A 17652-nucleotide genomic window follows, 5' to 3' on the forward strand; every position below is an offset into this window, starting at 1 on the left:
CTTTTTGGGTTGCCCTAAAAAAGCTTTTTTGAAAAAATATTCTGACTAAAGAAAAAAAAAAAAAAAAAAAGAAAAACATTTTATAAGGTGTGTGTCCTGTTGAATTTATAATATAGTTCTTCAGTATAAAAGTATATGATTTAACCACCCTTTCTGCTCTTTAATAGAAAGTCCCAGCATTTTTTTCCAGTGGAATGCCACAGGATGACCTAAATCAGCCTTCAAAATGAATTAATATTTCTGCAAAGAACAGTGGACCAACGGTCAACAGTGATGTAAAAGACTCCCAGTTAGTTGGTGCAAATGCCTGACGTCAGTTGTCACCACTGAAAGCAGCATAAACAGCTAACGGTTTTAGGGGGCTTTTATACAGGAGCAGATTGGTCTGGATAGATTGTTCCCCTTAATAAATGAACTCATCGGTTAAAAACAACATTTTGCATTTACTCGGGTGATCCACGTTTGATAATGAAAACAAATGATCTGGAAAATGTTGATGCAACAAAAGAGTAAAGACAGAAGAAATGTGTAAGGGAGGCAGGTGTTTTTTCACAGCTGTTGATGTACAGCAACAGACCTCTATTCTGTTAGAATGCACATTTTTCCCAGCATCAAAACACCTCACTCACTCCTGTTCCCAGCTTTAAGACAAATCAATGAACCAATCAATGAAGTTCATTTAGTTGAAATCCCTAGGGATTTAATGTTGTTGCTAGGTGACCAAAAAAAAAAAAAAAAAAGACTCAATCTTTTCTAAAACTATAAATGGGTAATAAAAACGCTAAGTTGCTTTTCAGAAAAAAAGGTTTTCTCACAAGGCAATCTTAACACTTTGGTAATATGAATAGAGAAAAATAACTTAGGGTATTGTGGGCACTTTTGCTGCATCCGTGATGAATGTTTGAATAAGTATACACTCACTTGGAAAACTGAAATTCAGAGATTTGTTAACATTTGTTAACAGTTCGAGGCAGTCCGTTTAACAGTTAACTCACCGTAGACTTTGCCACTATCGTGACAGAGTTTCATTGAACAGAAAAAAATTGTGCCGCACATTTAAATTCAATAACCATCAAGGTAGACGTGCAGAGGCAGAACCTGGAGTAGTGCAGCATTGGAGGTGCCTACCTCAGAAAAGAAGTCCTTAAATGGTGGGTGGAGTCGGGGTGGTAATGTGTGCCTGCAAGATATGCCAGGGAGTCAATGAGAAAATGTGCCCTTTTTAAAAAGGAGAGAGGACATAATGAAAGGGTTGGACACATTCAATGACTGAATGAATGAGAAAGACTCAGAAGAAAGATGATAGGGTTAGAGCACGGGAGTATGATGTGACAGACTCAGTATCATTGGTGAACCAGAGCTTTTCTCTTAATTTAATCTACTAAAATAAGTAAATTATATTGATCTAGTTACGTTTCTTTTATTTTAATAAATAACGAATGTCTAACATATCGCACATATAGCCGTAAAAGGCTCTTTTTTAACAGTTTCAACAAAATATGTGTTGGATATCACATCAAAACATCTTACCCTAACCCCCAGTGACCAACAACTTATTGAGTGCAATGTTCTCCGTTTTTGACACTTAATAGCCTGCAACCATCACACAGTAAACACTGATTGTCACAGTTTTCAAAACAACAAGGGAAGCTATGGCTTAGCTTTTATTTATTTATTTATTTATTTATTTATTTATTTATTTATTTATTTATTTATTTATTTATTTATTTATTTTATTTTATTTTTATTTTTTTCCATTAAAACCGGTCCCATGTAGAAAGGGAAAATATTAGTTGTGGGGTCTTGTATTTCAAAAATGTCAGTCTCTCTCACCAAAAGGAAAGCTCTGGAAGAGCAGGGATCAATGAGTGGCAGTCTACTCCAAGTGAGTATTAGAGGGCATCACATGCTTCAGGGGCTCATTGGTAAAATGCACAAATTGTCTTTTTATTCAGCAAAACAGTCAGCATTTGAAGCATCAGAGCAAAGAAATTCAACCACAATAAACACCAGAGTTTACCTGAGTTAGAAGTAATTGTTCAGGTTTTTGTTTTGTTTTCTTGTGGGCTGAGCATGTGATGACACTGACAGATCACATTGAAGGTAATGTAGTTTTGAGCTGCAATGAAGGTACTGCTTTTTCTTTGGTCTGTTTTTTTTTTTTTACCTGCCTGTTTGCCCATTGTAAATATGCTGCACAGCTTCTCCAACACACCATCTGAAGGGTACTATGGCATTGGCCTATTACTCTTAACAGTGCCCTGCCACAGCTTCCATCATCTAAAAACATAGCTTGGTTATGAATTTTATTGATCTAAACTTTGTTTACATTTCCATCTGCATTTTAATTACAGTTTGATTTACCATGTGCTTGGCTTAGTTGTTGCTCGGATGTAATAGATCGGAAAAGATTTAGCTTCCACATCCATAAATATTCTCTTAGTTCAGAAATAGAAAATGAATCAATAAAAGTAAATACCAGTATTTCAAATAAAATACTCAACATTTTAGATATCTATTTTCTGTATTAGATATACTGAATTGGTGCCTGTCTAAATGGGAAATACTCTTCCAGTGCCTATGCATTTATGCACAATCTGTGCAGACAAAGCAGCAGCCAGCCTTGGAATAATATAATAGATAATCTCTAAATCTGTTTATGCAAAGGTGTTGGTCATTTAGTTATTTAAAGCGAAAAACTTTAATCTTTGAATTAGGTCATATGTTGAGGCACTGTTGTTATTGTTGAATCCAGTGAGGTTTTGGAGGATATAATGAAATGTCTCTAACTTAATCCCAAAGGGAATTTTAGATTTACTGTTGCATTAAGCAGTTTACAGAAACACCTGATGAATATGACCATTCTTTGTCTGAAATTTGCTGGGTGAAGGTTTCATTTTAATAATCATTTGAAGGAGTCTTAGAAATGCAATTGCTGATAAGCAGTAAAACCAAAACAACATGGGGAAGATTATGTTATCCCTTAAAAATACTGTAGTAACACTTCTCATTGTGACCGTCAAATTACCTGAATCTTTGCACTCTTAATAAAGTTGATTAAAAGTTGCCAAATTATTTTATGAACATAATAGAGTCAAAGATGGATACTGAGATGATTTTCCAGATCATTTTTGTCTTCGGTGTAATATAAAAAAAAAAAAAATATTGATCACCCAGTAAATGTGTAAGCGAATAGTTGTTGATTCCAGAAGTGAAGATTTCTAACTTAATGCCTTTCAAGTAAATGCAATAAAATTTGCATTAAAACTTAGCTAAGGCCATAAATGTTATAATGTTCAGTATTTGCTTATACTTGACTTTTGTCCCCATGCAAATAAACAATAAAGACAGAAGAAAAAATAAAAGAACAAAGATTATACCGAAGACAAATCACAAAGCTTTTAAGGTATTGTTATTTTTTTCTGTTTTCCAGCTTTGTGCTATAAACTGCCAGGATGATAAAATAGCGATGTGACTTTTAGTAGGCAAAAATTAGTACTTCCTTTGCTCCTCTGGTAAAACTGCAGAAGGTTATGCACATCGTGATTCAAACCCTGTGAAAAATGAGAGCGGCATGAAGTGTGAAGTGCTCTGCCTTAAAACTACATATAGAACGACACTGTATCTTCAAGAACAACACAGGAGTCAGAACTAAAAATTGCATTTTGCTGCAATGCACAGAGCCATAAACTGTCCAAAAGTTCAGCGAACATACATCACTTCGGAAAACCATTTATAAACCTGTCAGCACACATACCAACCTCAGCCTGACTTTCATTACCACTGTTATTTGGGGTTTCTGCTGCACAGTACCATCAACACAAACTAAGCTGAGCATCCTCTCTTCAGTTAAAAACTTGAATGTTGGGGGGGGGGGGGACAATCACACTCGTGTTTTTACTTATTAATACAGAATTTACTGCATGTGGATCAAATCTCAGTTTCTATGAGATTGAGGATTATAAAGTATGAGAACTTCTTATGGTGCGCTGTATGGATGCAATTACTGATTACAGCTATAATTTCTGTATCTGGCAATGTTGGAGAAAAGGGGAAAACATTTTTATACTTAAGTTAAAATATGAAATTTTACCAAAATAGACATTTGACAGTTTATATATATATTTTGCTTTTTTGGCTATGAGAAACTCAGATTTCTGTCTTGTAAAATTGCAATTTAAATACTCACTTAATACTTCAGTCATGCTATTGAATGTCTAGCTTGTATTTTTAAAACAAAATGTTAAGTTTTAGCTATATGATGCCCTCTTTTATGCATAATTTGATCACAAGAAAAGCATATTGCAGTCACAATATGGTGACTGTAAAAACTGAATTTTACAACCGTCTTACCCACACACTCACCATCAACCTTATTTCCAGATTATTTTAGCTACTACCAGTATTAGAACTTAAGTGTTATGTTTTCATATCATTTTTTTTTTCATTTCTTAATTGGATGTGTGAGAAATGTACTAATTTTATAACTTTGTAGAAAAATAACTGATAACAATTAGTGAGTGCAGAGCCGACTTCCTTAGTTTCCCCCTCGAGGCCTGTCCTGCCAGAAGTTGACATCCCAGCTGAGATAAGTGACAGTTCACACAAAGCAAAACTACACGAGATCTAATTGATTTTCTGTAGTCACTGATATACCTTCAGAGAAGGGAGCCCTTGTAATTGCAGGTCCCTCATATATATTCAGAAATACAAGTCTGCTTTGGGGCCAGTGGTAAAACTTGATTACAGCAGTTAGATATTTCAAAAATGAGTCTGAATTTGCAGTCTAGATCCATTCCTTCATGAGACTGATACGTTTGACTTATGATTCTAGAGATTGTGTCCCGATTAGGGGTGCACCAATTGCAATTTTCTGGTCGATCGCTAATTACCAATTTTTAAAAAGTCTGACCTGCCAATTCAAATTTTGGCCAACACATTTTTTTTTTTTTTGCCTATCTCCAACGGTCAACAGGTTAGAGGCGGAGTTACTCTGGACAGGTCACCACTCCATCATGTACTGATCAAGTTCTTCATCTGAGTTGTATGTATGCATAAAAAGTTGAGTGTAAATAGAGACCAGTGCTCTGTCATCAGTTGTACTGATGTTAGAAGTGCAGATTTCAATATCAGAGCATCACAACATCACAGTGAAGCCACTAAGAATATGATTTCTGTTTTCACAAAATTAAAGACACCCTGCATTGCACAGAAAATAAGTATGTCTGCCATAACATGTGTGACACCCGGAATATATAATTCTACCTCCTTAATAAGCTCATTAATAATAAATTATTTAAAATTATTAATAATAACATTAATCAAAGATTTATGCAAATTATGATTCCCCAAAAATATTTTAGTTGTAGTTGGTTACATTGTTTGGATTTGCCTGGAATGGTAAAAGTTTTTTGTTTTTCCTAAAGAAAAAAAAAGTGTCTTTAAAATGCTTGTAGCCTTACAAAATAGCTTTATCAAAAGATTTGTGGACCAGCAGCTTATCTTTCTAAGCTTCCTATCAATAGCCAATAGAATGTCCTTCAGAATCCATTGGAATGTTTTGACCTTCTCTAAGTTTTGAAGCTGGATCTAAAACCTGTTCCAGTATTCACTTTATGATACCTGGCTTCATTTTTTATAAGAAACATAATGGCCCAGATACATTTTCAGAGCTAATCAGAGCCAAATGAAGAAAAGTAGTGGAGTGAGACAGAGGGAATTGCCTTTCTCTCTCTCTTGCACCACTGACAGTCGTAGGTTAAAATTTTCCAGCCTTCTACTTCTGATTTTCTCTAACTCCCGTTTAATTTTCCATTCCCTCCTTTCATGCCCATTCGTTTTTTTCCTCTCATTGTTTTAATCCTGATGTTCCTCCTTATGGCTTTTTCCCCCCCTTTCTCTTGTATCTCTTTTCCTATGTGTCTGTTCTCTCTGCCTCTCCTCTCTAGACATCTTTTCCTGTTTTCTTCCCTGGGGATTGCCTGCTTGAAATTCCACTTGTGTGTTGGAGCGGCAGGATGGATTAGAGCATGGACAGGCCCCACAAACCACCCTGATCTACAGGACAGCTTTTCAATCACCTCTCCAATGCAGTTCCACCTATATGAATACTCCTACAGGGAGAAGGCCGCCAAAAACGTGGGGTAAAGTGAAAAAACGTGGGATAAAAAAAAAAAAAAAAAAAAAAACAAACAGAAAGGGATAAATGCATTGCTTCCTGGAGATTCATTGCTGTTGTGCAGACACGATGAAACATTCTTGTAATGTTTCACGTTTGCTTTATTTGACCACAGCGTTCACAGTCCTGCTCAGTGTGAGAACAATGGCTCATTTGCACCTGTAATAGCCAACAGCAGTTTGTGCTTCACAACGGATGACCTAAATGAGTGTTCCTTTTGTTTTGTTTGAACATACAAGTTTGATTTAGTGTCGGTCTCCATGTGTTTGTATTTTGTTGTACCTTGATTCCCCAGACTTTCACGTCCACAGAAAATGCAGATCCCTTTTCCTGTTCGATCAATATGGTGATCTTCCAAGGCTGACATTAGACGGAGTAGGAGGGGGGATTGTAAAAAGGCTACAAATGAGTGTTTAGTCCATTGCACTCTCCTCAGGTACTCTTCAGAGTATTGATTCTTTGTGCCTCATCAAACTGTTTTATTGCAAAAGTGACACTTGGACAGTAATCACCTTCAAAGAGAGAGATGATGTGATGGGTTGTAGCACCTAAACAAATTTACTAATGACTGATATCAAACTACTAATCTTGTGAAAATGCCAGTATGCTTTGAGATATACATCTGTATTATGGAAAAAAAACAAACAAACAAAAAAAAAACTTTACTTCACTGTCTTACATAAATGCACATCATTACATAAAATATCCAAATGATTTTTGTTAAGATAATTTGATACAATAAACTAAAAGTAGAGTGAACAAAGGCAGAATGTCAAGGAAATGGTTACCTTTTTTCAAGATGTTAATTTTCAAAGTAGCAATTTAATATAAAATTGAATACGTTTGAAAATATTAAACCAGTTTCCATATATTTTGACTCAACAAAGCTATACAAGTTTTAAGGTATTTAACTATGTGTTTGTCTCAATTGATTCCATAGACTGTGTTATCCTTGTGCTTTCAGACTTCAGACTGCTGCATTTGACAGTGGATCATAAATTATCAGTTCCTGGTTTAAAGTTGAGGGTGAGTGTGAGGGCTACTGCATTGCAGTGGTTCAGATTTTATTTGGTAGGGTGAAGTTTCTCTGTCTGCCTTAGTGATTTTTGTATCCTCATATGCTCCAATGTAATGTGAGGCCCCACATGGTTAATTTTTAGGAACTTTTATTTCCTCTATATATCTGCTATGCCTTGATTCTATTTTTAAGGAAAAGGGAGTTTTTTTTCCCCCATTGCTATGCAAACAACTCCCAGATTTGTCTCTGTTTTGAAAAGTCAATTCAGCTTTTGGTAGTACATCTAGGCGACTAGTGTAGTGTACTTTACTTTGTGGTTGGTGATGCGTCCACTAGGCATCTGCAGGTGGCGCAAGATGCTCCAGCGCATCTTCTAATTGGGACAAAACAGTCTGAACACATTGCCGCTATTTTGACTTCACTTCACTGGCTACCTGTGCAGATTAGTATCCTTTTAAATGTTATTTTAATGGTTTTCAAATCTCTTAATGGTCTTGACAACTCCCGATCTGTTTGAGTATCTACAGCCACATATTCCCACCCACTCCAATACATCTACAGATCTGGAGCTCCGAAAAATACCTAAAAGAAACTGTAGTCTTAGAAGTGACCGGGCTTTAGTCGCTCAAAGTTGTGGAATGATCTTCTACGTCTGGCTTTAAGAATCTTCTAAAGACATGCAGAACCCATTTTTAAAAATGCAGAGAATCCCAATTATTTCAGGAACTTTATTACAATCTAGAGCACTTAGATTATCAACACACGGATGGACATTTGAAAGCCTTTATATCTGTTAATTATGATGGTTTGCTGCTTACAGGTAATGAAGACGTGATTTAAAAACATAATATGATATCAGATCAATGAAAAGACTAAACATGTTTAGTACCTGCTTAAAGAGGTACTTTAAATCTGAAAAAAAATTCTACTCAGCTTGATATATATATATATATATATATATATATATATATATATATATATATATATATATATATATATATATATATATAATATTTAAGTTTTCTTTATTTAATAAATTTGCAAAAATAATTCTACATTGTACAGTGTACATTCCTAACTTTTACTTAGACTGCAAGTGAAAATCACCTAAATGAATATGCTTTTGGTGTCACCCAACATAAGGCTGCTCACTGTGTGGACTTTATATATTTGACCTTTTTGTGGAAGTGGAGATAATAGTTTTCTTTAATGGAACAAGTATATGGGGGTTATGCTTGAGAAAGTAAAATAATAAACTAAATGAAACACCTCTGTGAACTTCTCTGTTTTACGTTGGTTTTTGTTCCACTTCAAATGTCATTGCCACTGTTTATTTTCTTTGATGTTTATGTTGAACTTTTCACACTCTGCTTGTTCTGTCCATGAAATGTGAATTATCCACAGTGGTTTCAAAAAAAAAAAAAAAATCCTGTGCATCAATTGGCATGTGTGAGTGTTAACTGACAAGCAAGGCCAAACAGGAGTAAATATAGTCACTGTGATGCCTTTGATCCCTTTTGGTAAGTAACTTAATCAAACTGAGTAATTTATATCAGCAGAAGAATTTGTAGAAAAAAAAAAAAACATGTTGTAAACCTTTTGGATTGCTGAGCACTGAACGTCAACAATTTATTCACTGTGAGGACTATGTGTCAGACTTCTGAAGACATACCTGAGGTTCACTTGTAACAAAGGTTTTATGCAAGTAATTTGCTCTTAATGATTCCTTGCGAAAAGCTTGGCTATTATTAAACAGAATCCATAAAGTGTTTTTATTTATTTATTTACTTTTTTTCACTACACACAAATTTGCAAAAGCAGAAATGAACAACAGTTACTGATAGAATAACTGGAACAACACTTGGAAGAGTATGATAAGAATGCTAACATATCCCCTGAGTGGGTGGATGGAACAAATAGCTATGGCAGATATGGGCTGAAAAGTCATTTTAAGATTGACACAGGTAAGTGGTACTCGCGCAAGAATGGTGCCGTGTCAATTAAGGTGCACAGAGGACTACTGTCTGTCTGTGAGAAGCTCATTAACACCAAGGTCAGTTTCATCAGGGTCCCAAGCTGTCATTATTCTTATATTACCAGCAGAGCTGGGAATGAGGAGGGGCATTGAGAATGCATCTGCAAACCTTAAGATTGGATGCAGGTGCTGAGTTACAAATACAAAGAGTTCATATAAGAATATGCAAAACATTCTTGCATGCATACTACTTCCAGATTTTGCACAGACACTCAAAGCAAATGTTTTTAATAAGATTTTTTTTTTTAATTCATAGCAAATAGCATGTTCTTGTTAAAATTAATATTATTGGATTGTCTATGCCCAATTTTATCGGTGAATCTTATAGTTAAAATTTAAACAGCTTGATAACTACAGTACCCAGTCTATTTGCTCAAACAGTTGAACAACTGTTTCCAGAGGGGTGGCTGGATGAATGAATGATGGCAAATTGCTATAAAATTGTTGAAACATTTTTATTTTAAATTGAAACAAATTCTTTTAACTAAAAATTTAAAATACAAGCTGATAAAACTGATTTTATAACCAAAAGCAAGAAACCAAATAGTACATGAATATCAATCAATATAGTGAAAATGTAGTACACTGGTATTTGTAGCCCAATGGCACAATAAAAATATTTCACATGGTTTTAAATGTATACAGATATAAGGTGCAGTACAGGAATCACCTACTGGTCACTGCTTTGCAGTTGAGATAAGAAAAAGAAAAGACAAGAATGATTTTCTAAAACCTTTTTCATGAAACTGTGTCTCTTGGAGGATGAGCTCTGCTGTCTGTATAAAATGCTATGAAGAGGGTTGGTTTGGATGTCCGTGATGGACCCCATTTCTCTCACTGCCTAAAACCTGTAAGGGAGCTTCTGGGAATAAATAATTGGAAATATCCTGGATTGTCTTATTTATTCCTGTTCTCATGAGTTTGTGGGGCCTTTTTCTCTCGTCTAAGTACCAATAGCCCTTAATAATATCAGCTTCCTTTAACAAGATAGCCAGCAATTTTAGAAAATGTTTCCTGAAAGATTTTCGAGAAAGTGCCCACCAGTTTTCAGCACCCCATCTCTGTAGTGTCAGAGAGCAAAGCTGCTATGACTCAAGATTTTAAAGTTTGAGTTGTGACAAGTAAGCAAAAGGATTGATTACAATCCCTTTCGTCATTCAACTTCAAACACGAGTACAACTTTTTAATTGCCTTAATAAATCTGACTTGTAGGTGCTCAAACACACCACAGACAGTTATTTCAGCAGTAGCAGTTTGCACTAAATGGGGCCAATTCCCATTTTCTTGTGATCTTGGAAAACTCTGATAAAAAAAACATAAAGACCCAGACAATGTAACCACCACCCCTGTGGCCTAACCCTCGCACTCTGCTCAATTGTCAAGAAATAAAAGAGAAAGAGCCTCTTGTTACCTTGTCTAAGAGCATGGGTACAGCACAATATGTTTGCAACAGACAGACTCTTAAAAAAAAAAGCCACCTCTCTGCATCTCTTTACTCTGTTTGCTCTCTCTTTAAACTGTCATTCAACCTCCTTTCTTCCCATCGTGTTTGAACTGCTGTTGTCATTCTATGGATATTCCCCAACAGTCTGTGCCTACAGGCTGCCGTTCCACTTGTTTATCCCTTTCTCTTTCAATAAGCCATTGTGGGGGACAAATTCAAACTGCAGCTGACATTACAGCCAAATCTACTTTATTCCAGATTCCAACAGGCGTGCAAGACTTTGTTGCCATCTTACTTTAAATTAAAAAAAAAAGCACAAACACATAAACAGACACAGCCAAGTACCAGTAAACACAAAGTTATGCAAACTTAGTCATCATTAAACAAAGTAGTGGTAGAGTAAGTATCTTGTTTTATTCTATACAGGCCTATATTGCCTGTATGTCTGTATAGGCTTAATTTATTAAGTTGAAGTTATTTTGTAGTAAGTCTATTATCATCTTAATCCTGTGTTTCTTTCATTTTCTCTCCTTCAATTATTGTTGCTGTTGAAATTAGCATACAGGATTGACTGTTGCCGGTTGTGTTTTTCTCTTTCTCTTTCTGTTTATCAGAAAACAAAAATTTGGGCAAAAAGTAAGACAGAAATACAACAGTCTTGGTAAGTGTTGCAAGGTTTCTTCAAAAGAGGTTGTTAGTTTAGGGTATATCCCAGAAAATGATACAGAAAGCTGATACGACAAAGTATAAAAGATTATTAAGATGTTAGTGGCATCTATTTAAAGTGTGCCTCAGTTCCTAAACATATAGGTATTGATGTGTATAGTGACAGTCTCGGTAGTTCATGTTTTATAATATATGAGGACAGAAAGCTACATTTTAGAGTATCAATCATTCGCACGGCAATTTATTTCTAATGATTCCATTATTTTCTGGCACTCTTTTCCAATCCTGCTCCACAGGCATATTCCCAAATGTCACTCTGCTTTTAAATGAAACACCAATTGTTTTTCATGTTTATTCAGAATCTATGGGTCAGTAGCCTCCAACAATATAATCTGCTGTTTCTTCCAAGGACAATTTGGGGAGATATCATGAATAAAAATTATCTTTATAATATTAGAGTGAAAGGACCCATGGCAACTATGAATACCATTAAACCCTGATCACAGCCTGTTAGCGTCACATTTATATCTCCAGAGTGACAGTATAGTATCTGCATGAGCAACTCCAGAGGCTGGCTATTTACACACTCTTTGTCATTAGGTCTTTCATACACTGTTATCGCTTCAGTTTTTTTTTCTTTTTTATTATATCCTATTATAGTGTTTGAATAACTTTAGGCATTGTATATACACTTATGCTACAGGATGGATGCATCCTATTTAAAAACATGAAAAAAAAAAAAAAAAAAAAAAAAATAAGAGACTATCACTATGTCTTTTCTATGAAACAAGCTGCATGGAGCAGGCACAGCAATTTACCTGCCTTCAATACCCTTGACCTAGAAGATGAAACTTCCCATTGGAATTGAGAAATGAGTGAAAGAAAATACAGTTATCTATAGAAAAACACGTTAGGTGATCAAATATAGCATTTTCCTTGAACTTTAGGGTATGAGAATGACTTTACCTGTAATATCAGCATATTTCAAGGGATTGCTCTACCTGTCTGGGATCTGGGTGTGTTGTGTTTGTATGGTGTTCTTCCATGGAAGAACACCATACAGAGAGGCGGGGTACTCCCTGGACAGGTTGCCAGTCTGTCACAGGGCAACACAGAGACAAACAGGACAAACAACCATGCACACACACCTAGGGACAATTTAGAGAGGCCCTACAGTCATGTTTTTGGACTGTGGGAGGAAGGTGGAGTACCCAGAGAGAACCCACGCAGGCACAGGGAAAACATGCAAACTCCATTCAGAAAGATCCCAGGCCGGGAATTGAACCCAGAACCTTCTTGCTTTAGAAAAAACAAAAAACAAAAAAAAAAAACAAGCCCTTAGTTGCTTATAATAAGCGGACTTGGCAACACTGCTAGTGATGTAGAATGACTCAAAATTTTACTTTATACAATATTTTTTAATGATGGGTAATAATTGGCTTTACATGGCTTTTGATCCCTGCATTTATCCCACCTGAGGTTGTCCAAACTCTACAATTTACCAAATACTGACAAGCAGAAACACACACTCACACCAAGAGCAGCAGGCTACTATAGTTTACACCATCAGGGGAGCAATTGGGGGATTCGTTGACTTGCTCGAGGGCAGTTCAGCAAGAACTGAGAATGGAGCAGGACAGCACTCATTGCTCACTGCTCTGGTTCACAATTTCCGCTGTCAGTTATGGAAGTAAACCAGCGACCTTCATGTCCCAGACTGCCTTTCTAGCCTCTACGCCACAGATGTTCATGTGCTGGTGTAATAGTGGTTGTTGCAGTGTTGTGGTAATACATGGTTTTTGTTGTATTACACTGTTTATGTCTTTTATTATTACAGGAAACTGATTTGATTTAAAACCATGGCAATGCATGGAAATGATTAGAATTCCTATGAGCTTGCAAAATTAGATAGTAGAGGAAGTAAATTGTGTTGGTTTAATTCCAAAGTCACTTAAAAAAAAAAAAAAAAAATCCTCCAAAAAATTTGTTCTGACTGTCCTAACTTTAAGTTTAAACTCTACCTCTCTGTTGAGCTACCATGTCCAGTTACAAAAAGCTTGTGTGTATTTTCATGATGGAGATTTATTTAAAGAATCAACACATATAAATACAAACAGTTTATTTAAGTTCACAGAGGAAACAATAATCACATCCAATACTTTTTTCTACTTACTTGTGGACTAAAACTTTAACAAACTATTAATTTGCAAAATTATCTCAGCAACCCACGACTGAAAAACATTAATAAAATAGAATTTTTTATGTTAGCTACATAATTAATATCTTTTAGATATTAGCTTTGTTTGAAGAGGTCAAGAAGAAAGTTATATTATTAGTTGGATAATTTAGACTTGGATGACCTATATTTTTCAGCTCTTATATTGGACTACTAATTATAAAGCTTCTGCTTCTTATGCTATTGTTTACCTCTCTTTGGAACTGGAAAAGAAAAACCCAAAACCAACTCTGTTCCAAGCACTGTTGTAAAAACACTGTTGAATAAAAACAAACGGTAACACTTTATTTGAAGGGGGTTGAATAAGACTGACATGACACTGTCATAAACATGACATAACATGTGATGAACATGAATAAGCCTTCATGAATATTTATGACTGTTGTCATAAAGGGTCATTCGGTAAATTATGACACTTTTAATACAAAGTTGACATTATTCAAAATGTCTTTGTTATGGCAACTTGATATTAACCAAGAAATCATTACTGATATAAATTTGTTATAAAAGTATTACTGATTGCACTTTAAAAATTAGGTATCTTTATGTTATTAAAGGTAAAGTTTAGACAGTAATGATTTCTTGGTTAATGTCAAGTTGTCATAACAAAAGCATTTTGAATAATGTCAACTTTGTATTAAAAGTGTCATAATTTACCGAATGACACTTTATGACAACAGTCATAAATATTCATGAAGGCTTATTCATGTTCATGACAGGTGTTATGTCATGTTTATGACAGTGTCATGACAGTCTTATTCAACCCCCGTTCAAATAAAGTGTTACCAAACAAATTTAATATTAACTTAAAAAAAATAAAAATAACTGGTTAGCCAGTAAGAACTTCCTATTTTACCAAATTTGATCTTTCTTCATGACATGTGAGAGTCAGGGTTTGTCAAGAGTAACAAGTGTTGAGGGAAATGAATATTTTTAGTGTTTAATATAGTTAATCTTACGGCATGTGAAAAAAGGTATACTGACCGTGGCCATTTTGAACAAATTTCTTAATTTAGAACAGGTTTGTGTTAATGATTTAAAACTAAAACTATTGATGGGTAAGTATTCAACTTATGGGAAGGAAAATAGAGATCAAAAGGGAACTCTCACTGAGGCTCCTGTTGTGTTATCAGAGAGGACAGGAGGCCATAAAATTAGCATCTGCAGGAAGGCAGTATCACTTGGATGAGCGTGGGAGAGAGAAGTTTGCTCGGTTCACGGAAGATCAAAAAGTCTTCCAAAACTAACATCTGGGACGGTGTAAAACTGAATGCAACACAGAATGTTAAAACCACCAACATTTAATTTGTAAGACATTTTTCTTAGTTATTAATAGCATGCTCTGACTGAAAATAGTTTAGATCAAAATGCATAATGGATGCTTTTTGCGCAACTAATCTTTTCATTGTTGCTTCACTGTATTTGCTCACTGAGACCTTCAGGCCATGGCTTGGATCTAATATCTATAGACCTGGGGATATTCTCCCAGACCTCTGGCAGAAAAAGAGATGCCTGATTATCAGAGAGGTTTTGGAATGAATTGGGAACTGCAGAACCAGTGGGGCCATTAGAAGAGATAAGCTGGGGTATTATGGGCTAGCTGAGCGGCACAAGACATCCTAGAGGGATCATGAACTCAGAATGTTTATGTGTGATCACGAAGGCATATGTCTGTGTGTATGTTTCTGTGTTGACTCATTTTTTGAAGCCAATGTGACCATTTCCATGTTTAGTTCCAGTCTTGTGTGACCTGAGGCGAATGAACTCACTTTTGTTTGATGCAAGATGTGCTGAAAGAAGTGAAAAAGGGGGGGCCGCATGATGTAGCTTGCCATAAAAAGTCTTCTTTTTGGCACTTGAGTTGCTTTTTCACACTGCCCTATGTCAGTTTTGTCGTCATGGGATTTAATATCCCAGTTTTTAGCACCATTACCCCTCATATATTCAGCAACCTACAAAACACATTCTGACTTATGCCTAAACAAACATGATCCCACACTTCCTTAAAAAAAAGTCTTATACAATGTAGACGAGCTTTTTGGACAGAGTTAACATACATCACTGTATCCCAAAATTAGTAATTGTCTGAAAACTTGAAAAGAGAAAATGTTAACATTTAAAGGACTACACAGGAAATTCAGTTCACAAGCCATCGCATTACCTGTTAGAACACATTTTTACTCCGTCGTCCTTTGGTAACATGTTATAGATTCTGCAGAGACCGTCTCAATCAGCATGTATTTTGTGTCTTCACTTCCAGAAGTTAGTGATGTGAAGGATGCGAGCACAGTCTGGTGAAACCTACTGCAGTAAAGTGTGCATCCCACCATCCTTTCTGACACTCAACATGATCAGAGGAATGGGGTAATTGAGTTTGACTGAGATTACTTAGTGTATAATGACATCAAAGACGTGAGCTTACTCCCATACTTGTTCATCTCCCTCGAGAGCTGGTTTGTAATCATATTTTCAAACATTTTGCCATCAAAATCACAGCTCTTTAGTAAGTAAAGAAACACAGCAGGGAGACACGAAAGCTGGATTCACATTCTTTGGCCATAAAAGTCGCAGACAGCAAATGCAAAACTGTTTTAGGAAACAGAACCATCTTTATGTTGTAAAATTAATAACAAATTTAAAAGCAAACAAACAGCTGAGCGAGTTACTGGGGGTAAATGATTTTTTATGCATTGTAGTTACCAAAGACATGATTGTCATACTTGTTTATTCATCTAAGACCGAAACTGTTTCCTTCTCCCACTCTAATAATCATACCAACCCTCCCATCCCCAAACTCAGATTTTTGGTGTGCCAAAAAATTGGCTGTATGTCACGTCAGAGCATGTAACTTTCCAATCAGAAAGCACCAAACAAGGAGGGAACTACAAAAATGAGAAATTCAATCGGTTCTGTCTTTGCTGAAAGCAAACATATGGGATCGTTATGTATTTTACCAAATACTCAGGAAGACCAAACTTGACATGAGCTTCACAGTGTGTAAGGTTCACGGAATTAAGACACAGCTCTTCGAAAACACTGCAAATGCAGAGTCAATACACGTCAGTACAAAACTGTGATGTGTAGTGTGTTTGCTCAGAAGTTTGTAATCATGTTTTATGCACAAATGCATACAGCAATTTTGACATTTCACTTCAACCAGTCCGCTTCCGCTATCTTGTTTCTGTGTCTGCATGCAACACGAATGCCGAATGTTTATCCGACATGGTGAGGAATTCTGTAAATATTTTTTGAGTCTTCTGTAAGTAACTATAAAACATTGTCAAATGGCTAAAAACCTCAGGGTGGGAATTTCTGTCTTCAGAAACATTTTTAGCAAATCAGGGGATGCACTTGTAGTTACAAGAGTGGATTCATTTTTAAAATGTAATAAATGTGACATATTTATGTCTCCGTTTGTCCAAAGCACACTGACCTGGCCAGAGCCCTGTAGTGCACAAAGGCCTTCGGAGAGGTTGAGTTCCGGTCATCTTTTCATCAAATACTTGCAACAGAGACCGCCAAAAGGAAGATATTGGATAAACTCATCAGGAAGCCCAGATCTTTTCCTGGGATATCCCTGTGACTCAGAGCACGTGGCGGGAGACAAAAGGATGTTTGCCAAGCTATCATCTCTCCTGGCAAATGTCTGTCACCCCATGCATGACGCAGTGATTAGACAGGAACGTAGCTCCTGTGGCAGACTGCTATACCCTTTGCGCAGGGAGGAGTGTTATCATAAATTCTTTTACCCAGGAGCTGTCAGACGCTAAATTCAACACAGTTCCCATTAAAATAACTAAGGAATCATGAACAGAACAGTGTAGTAGGTTGTACCAGTGATGACACAAAATCTCTGTTCTTACTTCAATAATTATCATTGTATGCTTTTTCACAATGAACAGTCAGTCCGTTGAAGAGTGACATAAATGTTTCAGTTTCACATTTTATAAATTCAAAGTACTACTTATTTTTATGATTTTGTTCCTGGACTGAGCACACATTATTGCTCCTGAGATAGCATCCACTTTGTCTGGTAGGCAGAGGTTGCTTTGAAAGTCACTGACAACTAAAGACT

The sequence above is a fragment of the Poecilia latipinna genome, unplaced genomic scaffold, assembly GCF_001443285.1.
Source record: "Poecilia latipinna isolate Pla-1442-1.1 unplaced genomic scaffold, P_latipinna-1.0 Scaffold277, whole genome shotgun sequence".
NCBI classification, from domain to species: Eukaryota; Metazoa; Chordata; class Actinopteri; order Cyprinodontiformes; family Poeciliidae; genus Poecilia; species Poecilia latipinna.